This window comes from Armigeres subalbatus, chromosome 2 (assembly GCF_024139115.2).
Source record: "Armigeres subalbatus isolate Guangzhou_Male chromosome 2, GZ_Asu_2, whole genome shotgun sequence".
NCBI classification, from domain to species: domain Eukaryota; kingdom Metazoa; phylum Arthropoda; class Insecta; order Diptera; family Culicidae; genus Armigeres; species Armigeres subalbatus.
Window position 1 is genome coordinate 120,460,154 of NC_085140.1, and position 12,595 is coordinate 120,472,748.

The following is a 12,595-nucleotide window of genomic DNA, read 5'->3' on the forward strand; positions in this document are numbered from 1 at the left end:
ATGCGGAGCGTGACAATATGGTCCACACAGGATCTTCCGGCACGGAATCCGGCTTGCTGCCGCCGGAGAGTCGCATCGATCTTCTCCTGAATCCGGGCTAGGATAATTTTGCACAGAACTTTGAGAACGGTACACAGCAACATAATGCCTCGCCAGTTATCGCATACAGTCAGGTCACCCTTTTTGGGCACCTTCACTAAGATACCTTGCATCCAGTCGACCGGGAAAGTTGCGGTGTCCCAGATATTACGAAATAAACGATGCAGTAGTTGAGCGGATGTCATGGGGTCAGCTTTGAGCATCTCGGCTGATATGCGATCGACCCCTGGGGCTTTATTCGATTTCATGCTTTGGATGGCTGTTTGAATCTCTAGCAGTGATGGAGCTTCGGTATTGACACGTGTTATACGTCGGATCCTAGGCAGATCATGCCGAGGTGGTGGTAGCCTGGCTGGCACTTGAAAAAGTTGTTCGAAGTGCTCGAACCAGCGTTTCAGCTGGTCAGTTGGGTCGGTCAATAGCTGATCATTCGCGTCTTTCACAGGCATCGTTGCATTCATCTTCGCCCCGCTTAAGCGTCGTGAGATATCGTAGAGGAGGCGAATGTCCCCGGTTGCGGCGGCTCTCTCTCCTTCGTCGGCCAGAGAGTCTGCCCACGCTCGCTTGTCCCGTCGACATGAGCGTTTTACTTCCTTCTCAAGAGCCGTGTATCGTTGACGGGCTAAGACTTTGGCTCCTCTGGTTTTCGATCGCTCTATCGCGGCTTTGGCTTCTCTTCGCTCCTCTATCTTCCTCCAGGTCTCATCGGTGATCCATTGTTTTCTCTGGGTGCGTAGTTCGCCCAGATTGTTCTCGCTGGTGGCGATGAAGGCATTCTTGATGGCGGTCCATTGGTCTTCCACGCTGCCACCTTCCGGAATATCTGCAGCACGCGTCTCCAGTTCTTCAACGAAGGACCGTTTCACCGTGGCATCTTCCAGTCGGCGTGTGTTGAATCGTCGTCCAACTCTTTCCTCCTGCCGACGAATCCGCGCAATGCGCAGGCGTATTTCGCCGATGAGGAGGTGATGATCAGACGCGATATCGGCACTACGTTTATTCCGTACATCAAGAAGGCTCCGTTTCCATTTTCGGCTGATGCAGATGTGGTCGATTTGATTTTCTGTAAAGCCGTCACGGGAAACCCACGTGACCTTGTGAACCGGTCGATGAGGGAAGAGCGATCCCCCGATCACCATGTCGTTATTACCACAAAATTCTGCGAACAGCTCTCCGTTTTCGCTCATTTCTTCGAGACCATGGCGTCCCATAATGCGCTCATGGTTCGAGTTGTCAGATCCGATCTTCGCATTGAAGTCGCCCAAACAGATCTTGATATCACCCTTCGGAATTCTACATATCTACGACGGCTTTGAGTTGGCTGTAGAAGTTCTCTTTGTCTTGCAGATCAGCAGCATCGGTTGGCGCATAACATTGGATTATAGTAAGGTTTCGGACCCGTGTTCTAAATCTGGCAACGATTATCCTTTCACTTATAGGTTCCCACTTCATAACCGCAGAGTGTGCCTGAGCGCTTAGTAGGAAGCCAACTCTGCGATGCCGGGGAGCGTGTTCACCTCGTAAACCAGAGTATAGCAGAACTTGTCCCGACGGCGTTCTGTGTTCTCCAAAGTTTGGCCAACGGACTTCACTCAGTCCCAGGATCTCAAGCTTCATGCGGCGTGCCTCATTGGCAAGTTGTGCCAATTTACCCTGCTGGGCTAGGGTTAAAACGTTCCATGTTCCTATTCGTGTCCGTTGTTTCGCGCTAAGAGTCGTCGCCGTAAAATCAGTCCGTATTCTTTCATTATCGGATTCTCGAACAAATTGATGTTTCGGGAACAGTAGGTTGTTGGCCCAAGGTTCCCTATCCACCGGGATGGGGCTGCCATCTTAGGTATAGCTTCCGGGGAATAGCATTTCATACTCAGCCGCTGGATGCCAGAACAGACGCTGTTGGAGCCGCACCTCCTTGGTGGACAGACGCTCGATCAGTCGGGTCAAATTTGTTTAAAGTCCCACCCAACACCAGGACTAGGCTAGTGCGCTTTGAGCGGCACACGGTCGCTTTGATAGGGCCTGCTTGGGGACACATGCAGCTTTTATAGAAGTTCAACAGAGCCCACTGTCGAACCCCACCACATCCTAGGCAGACCCCACAGTACGCACCCTCTCACTCTAGCTGATGTCAGAAGGACAACAGTGCCCAGGCTGCACTACCAGCTAAGTACGCAACCCTTAGCTGGCGGTCAATTGTCATCGGAAGACCCGTGGAAGCGTGAGTATTGGAACTTGTGAGGACCAGAGCTATGTTAGGCGCCCCTTCCCGGGTGTCAACTCACCATATTTCTAATACACTGAAAATAATCTACACACTCATGCGACTGGTTCCACACATGAATTTTCACTACTTGAGAAACATTCCAAAATAACGTGGAAATCCAGTCGCAAATGTCAAATAATGAAACGTTCGATACAGAGGAATTTCATCAATAATGTAAATGGAAAACACGTTAAATTTTTATGGATTATCTGTGGATATTGCCAGTTTTCTGACCGCGTTTTTCTTTAATAATTTCCCAATATGCATAGTAATGAAACACATCAATCTTTTGAATAACACTTTTATTACCAAAATAATATTGTTTGGCCAATAATAACAGAAGGGTGTTATTTTTTCATTTTTCGTAGCTACCAGCAAAATTCTGCGGACATGGTTCCCAAGATGCGAAGGTTATCAAAACTTCTGCATGCATTCTCGTTGGATAACCAATCTGAAAAAGTAGGACATATGTTCAATCATTTCCTTTTAATAAAACTCAAACAAGCTCTTACCTTTCTGTATGTATGTATTAACAAAGTTTTAACTTTTCAGACCAAATTATTGATAATTCTCTTGTTAATTTCTTTCCTTAAGAACAAGTTTAAGATGCTTGTTGCACCCACAATCAACAAAATTGAGCGCCATGTTATTTTCTTCACCTATCATTGCTAATTCAAACGATGTTCAAAACACGTTAATATGAAAAGTTTTGTCATGTGGTATCAATTCGTATTCAAATCTTGTGATTTTAACATGGATAGCTGGTGAAAATGTTGCTCGATGAAACACGTTCGATTCACATGGAAAAGAACGTTGTGTAAACGTGTATAATATTTTCAGTGTACTTTTTTGCCAAAGCAGGCGCTTAATGACATGTATAAGAAAAAACTTATACATCGCATTAGTCACATACATTCGGAAACTTATACTTTTCATTAACTTATGAATGTTATTAGCTTTTTGATATGGGATCATTCATTAGGTGGGATAATGAAGAGTATAAATATTTTCGAGTGGTTTTTTGCCATAACATATAAGGTTATGTTTTTACGTGTATAAAGCATCGTAGTAGCCTTCACTTGAAATTTGTATAGAAACATGTCAATATTTTTCACAATGCTTTAATCACGGTAAATTGTGTCTTTTCAAACCTATAAATAATTTTAAATCTAGATTTCAGTTAGCAAGATTTATGGTTGAACAAAAAATAACCAAAACACACTGTTTTCAGCATTCGACATAGCATGGGAAAAGCAAAGTCTACGAAACCACTCACTAGGGTAATGACATTATCCGCAGCGGTCATTCAGTAGCGGATATATCCTAGATTGTACGGCAGCAGCATCCGAGCCTGCATGAAACCGTTTCTCATAAGATTCGTGTCTTCGTCCCTCATTAATTGTTTAACACATTTAATTCTATATTCCATTCTACTTTCTAATCACATTATATACGTCAAGTCAAATACGTTAGATGTATTCTATGGGAACTGGTTAGGAGTTTGCTGATAGTGGCTTTTGTACTTTAAACCCTCATGCATATCGCTAAGATGGCAGATTCATGTGCGCCACCGGACGGCTTAGAAGTCCATGTTGGTGCTTTGCCGGAGCTTGTCTTAATCAAAAACATATGCCAAGGGCTTGTTACGGAGAGACTTATGTCTCTTTTCTGGCATGGCATCGCATCCCACAACGATTGGAACATCCCCTTAAGCATCTGAATATCCGAATGGCGCTGGACAGCCCTATTTCAAAAACAAAAAAACGAGAAATGGGTAATGTTTTCAACATAACCGCGAGTAGACGTAGGACTTGTATAAACGTAACGTATTTACACTTCTAACTTTTGGATCTATGGAGTTTGATTATAGGTATTGATAAACTGCTGAAAATAAAACTAATAATTAAATACATAATTAGAATTGCTTTGTTTCTAACTATTTAGCCCTTATTTACTCAAGCAAATATAGGGAATTTATAGATTTCTTATTGATGATACAAAGTATTTGAAGTTTAGAAATTCTATTCATAAAATTTTCAGACTTGGGCAAAATGTGCTATTTTTTGGGAACTGTTCAATTTTCCAAAAAAAAAAATACAGCACCAATTTTGTTGCTTATTTTGCTAACATGCGTGCTTACTGCTGAAAAAAAAATCACAACAATAAAAAACAAGTCAAGGAGCAGTAACCCTACTAAAATAGAGGAGGTATTGCTAATACGTCATCGAAAAATTATTTAATGTTTTGATTCCAAACTCCGAGTCTACGTCAAGTTTAATAATACAATTTCTCAGAAAATGAAAAACAAAGATAAAGTTTATTTAAATATTCTTCTTGAAATTATTTTTTGCAGACTTTTTTAAAACATTTACGTGTAATACAGCGAAATTTTCTAATCTAAAATGGATATTAAAACTATTGCTGATTGTGCATCTTTAATTGCTAATGCCTTCTGCAAATAAATGAAAGTAATTATTTTAATCAAATTTTTATTTTCATCAGTGTAGTTGATTTGTTTTGCTGGGGAATCAGAACCATGTTTTAATGTACGTGTCGTTTAGTACCAAGCACAACTTAACATATGGTTAGTCATATGACCTGACTCGTACCCATCCCGGAATTATGAAACCAATCACTTTTCGTGAATGAGCAGACCAAATCTCTCTAATTTTATTTTTCTTCATCCACCACCGCTGCCCTCGCTGCCTCAGCCATCGTCGGCATCTAGCCGTAAACTCTTTTTTTTTTTTTCTTCCTAAACAATGGAGGGGGAATCTGCTCAACAGACATCATGGGTTGACCAGGAAGTGCTGGGTTAGGGGCCACCTCCAATGAGGGAGGCAGGGCTGCATCCCCGACCAGCTAAACCGTTTCCATTGCCGCCAAGCCCATCGTCCTTTCGGTACAACCAGAAAGTAATGCTTCAAAGGGGGGCCAGTGCATGACGCACCCTCGAGGTTAGCTGCGTGTCCTTGCAGCATCGAACATCGTGACTCGCTTAGAAGAACACCATGGTATCGTGCCAGCGCATTGCCGGCTTTCCAGGTGGCCTTACCACGCCCTATGTCCTCGGAAGGTGGGCAGGGTCGACTTCGCGCCTGCTTCCCTCTGCACGACTGGTATCAAGAATGATGATGCCGCGTGCACCCCAAATTGACCTTTCTGCGATAGGGCCTATTCGCCAGCACACAGAGGGACTTGCCGACGCGAGGCCTACGCCTGCCCCAGCCTTGACGAGGACCCCTTTCCGTCCTCGGGCTCGGAACCCGCCCGGTTGACCGACGCCGCGAAAGCGACGATACCATGTTGTTCTTCGCGCGGCCACTTGTTCGAGTTCGACCACAGAGCATGACCACCGGTATGACCCATGAAGCCGACTCCGATCCCTTGGACCACCTCTTATTTGCGCCTGAACTAGCCATCCTTGAGTCCACGCGCCACCTTCTGTGTAGCTCCGAGACGATTTGGGCGATAGCCGATAAAACGGCGTTCCAGCCAACTTCGTCTTTACACATCCTCCGAACTAGGTTGTCCGGGGTAGTGTCCAGACCACATGTGGCAAGCATGTGGTCACGCATTGCGCGAAAACGTGAGCACACGAACAACACGTGTTCCGCCGTTTCCTCTAAACCTGCGCACACCAAACACTCGGGCGAAGCCGAGCAAGCCAGCTGCTTTACCTGCACTTTGATTTTGCAGCACGCTTAAACGCCGGGCACATCGAGCCCCCCATGGGGTGCTTGCTGTTCACAGCTTTGCTGGAACAAATCAAACAATTCGGAGGGTTCGTGCAACATTGTGCCTTATGTCCCTTCAATCCGCAGCGTCGGCAGAGATTGCTTCTGTCAGGTCCTTTGTAGTCCCATTGCTTGTGCCCCGGTTCCAGCCACTTGAAGCAAACTTCGGGTTGCTCGTATATGCGCACAGGGCATACCGACCCACCTTGACGCTCCCTAACTTGACTACCTTGGAGGCGTCCGCTGCAGATAGCCGAACCAATGCTACCTGCGTCCCTGCCGAACCTTTCCGTAGCCGAACGGCTGCGGTGGGCGTCTCCACTTCACACTGTCGCCGCAGTGCCGTGACGAGCTCTCCGACTTCAGTGATCTCGTCCAGGTCTTTAACCCTTAGATTCACCTCCGTCGTGAGTGCCCTCACCTTGACCGTCTCGCCTAGGACCTCCTCCGCCAACTTCTTGTAGGCGGCGCCCTTTTGCGAGACGCCCCGCTTCAGCTCGAGTATCATCTCGCCCATCCGGGTACGTCTTATTCGACGTACGTCGGCGCCGAGTTCACCGAGCTTGACGTCACTCCTCATCGCCTTCAAAACATCCGAGTACTTAGCCTCGTCCGCCGTGATGACTAGGGCATCGCCCCTGGAGCGATTGGCGCCTACCCTAGACTTCTTGCTACCCTCATTCGCCTGGGCCTTCTTTTCGGCCCTTGACGTCTTCGGTTTCCTCTTGTTCTTGACCAGGGTCCAGGAGGCGTCATTCCCCTTTATTTCCCTGGTCTGGTGCGGCTGAGAACTTTCAGCCTGCCGTAACCCCTTACCACCGTCTTGCCTGAGTGGACGGACCTTTCCAGGTCCTTCCTCCCCCGGTTTTGGAGGTACCTGACCGGGGTTCAGCTTCCCAGCCCCACTACCCTTGTTCGGGGTAGTAACCCTCCGCGTTTTGGAGCGGCCCCCATGGAGCTCATCCCCTGAAGACTGTCTCCCCGTTTTGTGTCTGCTCCGTTGGAGTAGTCACCCCGACGTACCCGCAAATACTTGAGCCTCAGTCTGGGTAGACTTTGGCACCACCGTCTTAGCTGGCACGCCTTCGGTCGACTCGACCTTGCCCGAGTCCGCGAATCCTTGGGCCTCAGTCTGGGTAGACCTCGACTCCACCGATTTCACGGGTTTACACTTGGTCGTCCCGACCGCCCTCTCCAGCTTGGCGTCCAGCATCGACTTTCGAAGTTTCTGCAAGCTCCTCTTGAGGTCCTTGCTGATATTATGCTTCGATGACGCAAAGTCGATGATGGCGTCCAGCTGTTCCGTCGCCACCTCGAAGGCCGAAAGCCCATCGCGTTTGCGGTTCATCGCCTTCACAAGCCATGGGCCGTCAATAACCCCTTCCGGCGTTTTTATAGCCGAGAGGAAGGTTGAGTGACCCACGCTGGCGCTGCGCACTGAGCTGCCGACTATTGCCTCTGGCCTCCTAGGCGGAGACCTGAACAACCCACCTCTTGCGAAGGGGTTGTCGCCTACACTACTACCACTAATTGAAGAATTGACTTGGTTTTCCATTTTGGTCCCACGAGTTGCTCGGGAAAAGAGGTCCACCACGCCAGAGCCCAGCATAACGCGGTAAGGGACAATTACTGTGGAGGGTGCCCAGGTACCCCACAGGCTCCGTTAAAGGCCTAGCTTATTATTTCATGCATCCCCTCGGCACGGGTCGCTTGACGTCTTGGGATTAGGGGTTAGGGACGATGGTCCCGGTCTAACTCGCAGTGGCCATGGGGAGGGGTCGTCAAGGCCTTGGACAAAGTCCCTGCTGCCCCAGCCGTAAACTCTGAGCGATGCGATGGGCGATTGCATCCATCGCAACCGACACCACTGCATCCGACCATCATCAAGCACAGAATGTAAAAAAATGCGCCCACTTCTTTCATGCATATTCGCAGACCCACCGGCAGTTCTACGGGCTGATGACTGCATGATGTCGCTGTGTAGGTAAACACAACGAACGAACGAACGAAACGAAAAATGCGCGAGCAAAAAGCACGTCAGTACGCGCTGCTGTCACGAATTGTAATGACTCGCACACGGCAGGCACTGATTCTTTTATACACAAAGAAAATCTTCCGGTAGACCCGAAGGCCCGTGACATACCGCATTCTGATGTCCGTGTTAGAAATGCACGGGATTGGTTACATATGAAATTTTCACTGGCTTTGACAAGAATTGAAATTTTCAATAGCTTATCGTCAATAATCTTAAGTTTCAATGAAACAGGTAAAATGGTGGAGAGTGTCCGAGTCGATTGATATAAAAAGAATAAGAAAGAATAAAAAAGAATAAATACAACTGTTCGAAAAGAGTTTTTTCATAAAACTCATTGCATCCTATTTTATATTCGCAGAGCTCCTCCAGCTGCCAATAGATATAACGTAAATTATGTCTTCAATGGTCAACGGGTCAACTCTTCAATTTGCTAAAAAAGAAAGAAAATATGTAAAAAAAAAATCGGAAGAAGAATTATTTAAATATGAAAACATTTTTCCTGACGTCGGAAATCAATATTTTCCTACGTAACAAAGCATACTTTGTTCGATATATAAAAATAAGAGTGGACACATGGAACGTCAAAAGGGGTAATTCAAATTTTATAGTACGTCCTGCGTAAAAAGCTGGATTCGATCAACGATGCGTCAACGCTTTTTTGTATTTATCTGAGAATACTGATTTTAAACTATTTATTATAGACAATTGATAAAAAAATAGAAATAGGTAAACCAACTAATCACGTACATGTATCGCAAGCACAGACATCAAAATCAAGCAACTTGCGGGTTTGGATCTAATTCTCAGTTCGAACAAGATTTCAACCAGAGCGAATGCGGCGGAGTGGACGCAGCAGGGCGAACGCAGCGGAGCGGACCCAGCAGTACGAAGGCACTGGTAACTTGCTCAATGGAAAACCAATGCTATATTGGTGGTGTTCGTCGACGTGTTGCTGCAGATCATTCAAGCTCAACAAACCAGCATTTTATGTGAAGAAAGCATTAACTACAAAATAGCACTTTTGCGAGCCATCATCAGTGGCGGGCGATGCTGAAAATTTGTTCCAAATTGTGCGGTCTTTGCGAAAAGTCATCGAGTAGCCGTCGGACAGTAACAGCACGAAGTGAAATTTCAACGCAAATATTCCGAATGTCCGACAAGCGTTTGGTTACAAAAATAATACGACGTTTAGATATTTAGATTTTAGAATACACTCAAAATCAGATTATTTTTCAATAAATAGAGGTCTTCAAGGGTGTTATAAAACTAAAAATGATACTTGGGTAGCGTTCCACGTTCTTCCGGGTCCCTTGCTGCAGCGCCCAGTGGCTCTGGCGTGTATTTTTTTGACAGTTTGCCATGACATTTAGAAAATTCAAATATCCCTCTGTTAGTTAAGGTCACTCCTGACGGAATCCAAGATTTAAAGTGCTCGCGTTTTCAGGGGCACACCACTCGATACGGAAGCAACGCACAACTGTCATTTTTATTATTTCACGCATGCTGCGACGCAGCAAAGCTAAATCAACAAAAATGACAGTTGTGCGCCGCCTCTGGATCGAGTGGTGTGCCCCCGAAAACGCGAGCACTGTTAATCTTGGATTCCGTCAGGAGTGACCTTAAACTTACTTAGTTAAGACTATAAAAACGTTTAGATTAGCATAGCATAGCATAGCATAGCATATGTGATTGTACAAATCGTGGGTGGCTATACAATGCTCAATTCAAGCTCCATCTGGAATAAGGGCGAATGTCGCAAGAGAAGACTCTCCCCGTCGACCCCCTCTCCCTTAAACAAAAGTGACAAGCAGCAGATCTCTCTCTGGTTTATCACTTCAGAACGAAAGAAAACAATGCGAACTTGCATTCTGAGGTGATAAACTGCAAAGAAACTCCCTGCCTGTCACTTTCATTCAAATGAGGGGAAGTCGACGAAGAGAACCCTCTCCCGCGACACCCGCCCCCTTACCAGACAGAGCTTGAATTGAGCAATCTACTGTATATTGTCGCAAATTGGTACTTGGGATTAGTACCTTTTCCTACACAGTAGCAGTTGTATACCTGGCCACGTCCTTACAATCACGGAAGGAAGGGAAGGAATGTTAGTTCAACATCTACTAGTGAAGATGCAGGGAACCCATACTACCTTCATAGATGTCTCGGGAAGGAAAATTTGTGTTAAAGGGTAAGGTGAATAATAGGGAGCTCTATTCGACAATATAGAGCGTTTGACAATAACAGTATATGCTGAAAAAAATAATAAAATATATACATCAATTTACTTACGAACCGTCCAAAGGAGGACAAAGTAACCTGGATTTTACAAACGTTTCGCTGGATTTTACAAAATTTCGACAAATCGCGCGATCGTTCTACCGTCCGAAACAAGAGCCAACTCGCACTGAACTGATTAACTTTATTACCGGCCGCGCAATGCAAAACACAAAATTTCGGCAAATCGCGCGATCGTTCTACCGTCCGAAACAAGAGCCAACACGCACTGAACTGATTAACTTTATTACCGGCCGCGCAATGCAAAACACAAAATTTCGGCAAATCGCGCGATCGTTCTACCGTCCGAAACAAGAGCCAACACGCACTGAACTGATTAACTTTATTACCGGCCGCGCAATGCAAAACACAAAATTTCGGCAAATCGCGCGATCGTTCTACCGTCCGAAACAAGAGCCAACACGCACTGAACTGATTAACTTTATTACCGGCCGCGCAATGCAAAACACGAAATTTCGGCAAATCGCGCGGTCGTTCTGCCGTCCGAAACAAGAGCCAACACGCACTTAAGACTATAAAAACGTTTAGATGGAGTAAAATCAAAGAGCAGAATTTTTCGCCCTGAGTGTAGGACAACACTGAGTTCTCATATATGTAGAGGCTGTTCGTTTCAAAAACAATATTTTCAGAGACCCCGAACACCCGTAGTATTATATATCTACTGATCGACTCAGTGCGACTGATTGAGGTGATGTCTGTGTGTGCGTGTGTGTAAATGTCTGTATGCGTGTGAGCAAAAAATCTAGCTCTTTTTCCATGCACTTACTCTAAAGTCTAAAACGATTTACTTACAACAAATTGTTAGAGAATGTTGATCCATTACCCCCTCTTGAAATTTTGCCGGATCGATGTGTCAATGTTATGCAAAAATATCATGTTACATACAAAAGCGTAACGAAGCGAGAGGGGAAGGGGGTTCAAAATTTACAATTTGTATTTTTGACATTACTTCATAATAAAGGAATAGTGTGTTGAATAACTTCTTTCCATACTTATTTTTATTATTATAAAAGAAATCTCAATGAAATATTAAATAAATTAAATTCGATTACAACATGATGCTTTTTGAATCTGTTCTCACTTTATTTAACAGTTTAAAAAGTTCTATTCAGTGACTTTAGAAGTGACACTAGAAGCTAATAGTGCTTTTTGATCATTTTTGAAAATCTGTATTGCGTCCATTTGTATATGACTTGAATACATTTTTGAAACCTTCATATGATCATTAGGATTTTATCCCTTCTCAAACAGGCTTATTGCAAGTCAAAAAGTGAACAAATTACGTTAGGTTTAAAGAATGTGATAAAAATCGACACTATACCGAAAATTAGTGCCAATCCCCAGTGAAGCATCAGAAAAAATATTTTTCTAATCTATCTATGTTTTTATGACAAATACCACCATTTATTAGGGGGTCCCGTGACGTAGTTCGCTACACAAATACACTAAGCGAATGGTCTTGGGTTCAATTTCCATCCCCTCCATTAAGCCCTTGTCAGTCGCAGTCCAAACGGTGGCGTTTTGGGGATCGCTACCGACACACGGCTATCCGATGCCGACTGACAAGTTGTTCTTCTCGGAGGCATTCCTCTGACGTGCCCGGATAAATGGCAACCGTACAATGCTACGAGCAATTGGATTCACGATATGACCAAATGGACTTAATTTTCAGCAGAATGCCACAGATCACGGCACAGTAGCGATTAAGAAACACAGTTTGCAGTTCCACGAACCGAGTTTCTCGAATGGCTACTCCCTTTTCTTCGCTGTGGTCTTCGCCGATTTTTCTGGTCCATATTCTCTTGTTGATTATTCGCTCAGATGCTCGATCAGATTTACACCACTGGTAAAGTTTTTTTTCTGTCAGCATACGACCATAGTTTCCACCGGCGTTGGTTACCCGATCTTCCCCAAGGTTGCTTGTATCTTGTATCCCGGCCGGTTCCACGGCATGATTGGTTAAGGACTAAGGAGACGAAAAATCGGGCGCTGTGTTCAGGGTTCTTACTCTTACGAGTACCTTTGCAATATGAACTTTGGTACCTGTTTAGCTACTTGGCCTTGCTAACAACACTGAAATTATGGCACGTAACTTTGAGATTAGATGGCCTGTATCAGACTGCAGAGGGAAGCTAAACGAACCCGTCCATCGTGTACCGCCAGAATCTC